Below are 4035 nucleotides of genomic sequence, written 5' to 3'. Positions count from 1 at the left end.
GGATAGGATTATGTCTGTTATTCCCTTACGGAATGCCACAATTTAGGAAGTTTATTTAAAATATTACATTTAAGTGGCATTACTCTTGGTTACAGTCCAAAATTTGATACTACAACACTTTCTGAAGAAACCACATACTCGAGTAATAGAAAATGAATAAATAAAGTTATAACCAATCTTGAAATTTAATTCTTAGGGCTTGCTGTTATATAGTGGCAGAAAGTTTTGTTTATGCTACTAGCAGGAAAAGTAATCAAGCAGATTACACATCTGTGATCCCTGACAACAAGATTAGTGACTCATTTGAAATATACTGTGTACATATATATCATCTAGGTTTAAAGTAATATATTCCTGTTGTCTATTTTTCTGTGTTTACTTCTAGATCATAGAAACTATTTTACTGTTACCTAGAACTGATTTTAGAACGAGGAGAGAATACTTTGTCTTAATAATTTCATGCCTACCTAAACATAAATACACAATATTGTTTAAAAAATAATAATTATGAATATTTTCTATCTGCATTGGATAGTGCCATAATAAGTACGTATTTTAAACTACTGATTAATAATATGAAACAAAAAAATGTTAAATTTTAGGATAGATAATTATAATACTTCATAAAGTTGTCAACAAGTTACACAGGGAAGGAGAAATAGAATACATCGGTTTCTCCATCTATGGTTATTGAGACTTTGGCCAGGTATAGTAGCCTGTGCTGGCGTTTGAGTTCTCTTAGTGTCTGTATAACATCTGTTCAGGCTCTTCTGGCTTTCCTAGTCTCTGGTGAAAAGTCGAGTAATTCTGATAGGCCTGCCTTTATATGTTACTTGACCCTTCTCCCTTATTGCTTATAATGTTCTTTTTTTTAGTGAATGTGTTGTTCTGATTCTTATGTGTTGGGAGGAATTTCTTTTCTGGTCCAGTCTATTTGGAGTTCTGTAGGCTTCCTTTATGTTCATGGGCATCTCTTTCTTTAGGTTTGAAAAGTTTTCTTCTATAATTATTTTGAAGATATTTGCCGCCCCTTTAAGTTGAAAATCTTCATTCTCATCAACTCCTATTATCTGTAGGTTTGGTCTTCTCATTGTGTCCTGTATTTCCTGGATGTTTTGAGTTAGGATCCTTTTGCATTTTGCATTTTCTTTGATTGTTGTGCTGATGTTCTCTATGGAATCTTCTGCACCTGACATTCTCTCTTCCATCTCTTGTATTCTGTTGCTGATGCTTGCATCTATGGTTCCAGATATCTTTCCTATGGTTTCTATCTTCAGCGTTGCCTCACTTTGGGTTTTCTTTATTGTGTCTAATTCCCTTTTTAGGTCTAGTATGGTTTTGTTCATTTCCATCACCTGTTCGGATGTGTTTTCCTGTTTTTCTTTAAGGACTTGTAACTCTTTAGCAGTGTTCTCCTGTATTTCTTTAAGTGAATTATTAACGTCCTGCTTGATGTCCTCTACCATCTTCATGAGTTATGCTTTTAAATCCGTGTCTAGCTTTTCGGTTTTGTTGGGGTGCCCAGGACTAGGTGGGGTGGGAGTGCTGTGTTCTGATGATGGTGAGTGGTCTTGATTTCTGTTAGTACAATTCTTACATTTGGCTTTCGTCATCTAGAAATCTCTGGAGCTAGTTGTTATAGTTGTCTCTGGTTAGAGCTTGTTCTTCAGGTGATTCTGTTAGCCTCTATCAGCAGACATGGAAGAATATATCTCTCATCTGAGTTTCAGTGGTCAGAGCACTCTCTGCAGGCAAGCTCTAATCTCACGGGGAAGGTGCACAGATATATGGCCTTAAGACCTCCCTCCTAGCCGAAGATGAAGGCCCAAAACAGGACCTTTCCTGAAGCTGAGTTCTTTGGCCTGTCCCAGAAGGTGTTAGCTTCTGTATTCTACACTCTCACATGTCCAGAATACTCTCAGAGGAGTCCTGGAACCAAGATGTCTGCAGCTGATGCTCATGCAAAGCACTCCTGCACTGGGCAGACCCCTTTCCTCCGGCTGGGAAAGTGGCCAGATGTCTGGGGCCTGTGCAGAATACTTTTGACTGGGTCCTGGAACCAAGATATCTGCTGCTGATGCTTAGTCAAAGCGCTCCCGCACCGGGCAGACCCCTTTCCTCTGGCCGGGACAGTGGCCAGCTGTCTGGGGCCCGAAAAAGGGGCTGCCTTAGAAGCTCTGTGGCTCCAGCCTCTCCCAGAAGCTTTAGGATTCTGTAGTCCGTACTGTCACCTGTGCAGAATACACCAGGCGGGGTTCCAGAACCAAGGTGTCTGTTGCCGATGCTCAGGCAAAGCACATCTGCACCGGGCGGACCCCCTTTCCTCTGGCCGAGAAAGTGACCAGATGTATGTGGCCTTTGCAGAACACACTCGGCAGAGACCTGGACCAGTCTGGTGGTTCTTCAGAAAATTGATATAGTACTACCAGAAAACCAGCAACACCTTTCTTGGGCAAATACTCAGAAGATGTTCCGATGTGTAATAAGGATTCATTCTCTATGATGCTCACACCAGCCTTATTTATTTATTTTGTTAATATTTTTTATTATTACATATTTTCCTCAATTACATTTAGAATGTACATTTAGGAAGTCCCCCACACCCTCCCCCCTAATTCCCTACCCATGCATTCCCATTTTTTTGTCCCTGGCATTTCCCTGTACTGTGGCATATAAAGTTTGCAATTCCAATGGGCCTCTATTTCCAGTGATGGCCGGCTAGGCCATCTTTTGATACATATGCAGCTAGAGTCAAAAGCTTCGGGGTACTGGTTAGTTCCTAATGTTATTGGACCTACAGGGTTGCAGATCTCTTTAGCTCCTTGGATACTTTCTCTAGCTCTTTCAATAGCTGTGCTCCATCCAATAGCTGACTGTGAGCATCTACTTATGTATTTGCTAGGCCCCAGCCTTGTCTCAAAGGAGACAGCTATATCTGGGTCTTTTCAGCAAAATCTTGCTAGTGTATGCAATGGTGTCATCTTTTGGAGGCTAATTATGGGATGGATGGACATGGAAGTCTCTAGATGTTCGATCCTTTTGTCTCAGCTCCAAACTTTGTCTCTGTAACAGTCTGGCGGTTCCTCAGAAAATTGGACATGGTACTACCGGAGGATCCCACAATACCTCTCCTGAGCATATATCCAGAAGATGTCCCAACCGGTAAGAAGGACACATGCTCCACTATGTTCATAGCAGCCTTATTTATAATAGCCAGAGGCTGGAAAGAACTCAGATGCCCCTCAACATTGGAATGGGTACAAAAAATGTGGTACATTTACACAATGGAGTACTACTCAGGTATTAAAAAATGAATTTATGAAATTCCTAGGCAAATGGATGGACATGGAGGGCATCATCCTGAGTGAGGTAACACAATCACAAAAGAACTCAAATGATATTTACACACTGATAAGTGGATATTAGCCCAGAAACTTAGTATACCCGAGATATAAGATACAATTTGCAAAACACATGTGTATCAGGATTAGGTGTTCTCTGTTGAAATTTTTGGGGTCATAGATACATGCTATCATATCTTCTGGAAATAGAGACATTTTGACTTCTTACTTTCCAATTTGTTTTCATCTGTTCTCGTTTTTTTGTATAATTGCTCTGGCTAGGATTTCAAGTACTCTATTGAATAAGCAGGGAGATAGTGGGCAGCCTTTTCCAGACCCAGATTTTAGTGGGATTCCTTCCTGTTTCTGACCATTTAGATTAAAGTTAAGTCCTGGGCTTTCTTTGCTTTTTTTTTTTATGTTTAGGTGTATGCCTTGAATTCCTGATCTTTCCTGGACTTATTATGAATGGGCATTGTATTTATCCAACTATTTGCTCAGCATCTAATCAGATGATCATGTTGTTTTTGTAGTTGAGTTTTGTTGTTTCTTTGTTTTTTTTTCTATAATGTATTTAATTGATGGATTTTTGATATTAAATTCTCCCTGCATCATAAGAAAGAGGCCAACTAGATCATGATGGATTATCCTTTTGATGTATTCTCGGACTCATTTTGAAAGGATTTTTTTTTAG

The sequence above is a fragment of the Mus musculus genome, chromosome Y (genome assembly GCF_000001635.26).
Source record: "Mus musculus strain C57BL/6J chromosome Y, GRCm38.p6 C57BL/6J".
In the NCBI taxonomy this organism is placed as follows: Eukaryota; Metazoa; Chordata; class Mammalia; order Rodentia; family Muridae; genus Mus; species Mus musculus.
This window is presented reverse-complemented; position numbering follows the sequence as displayed.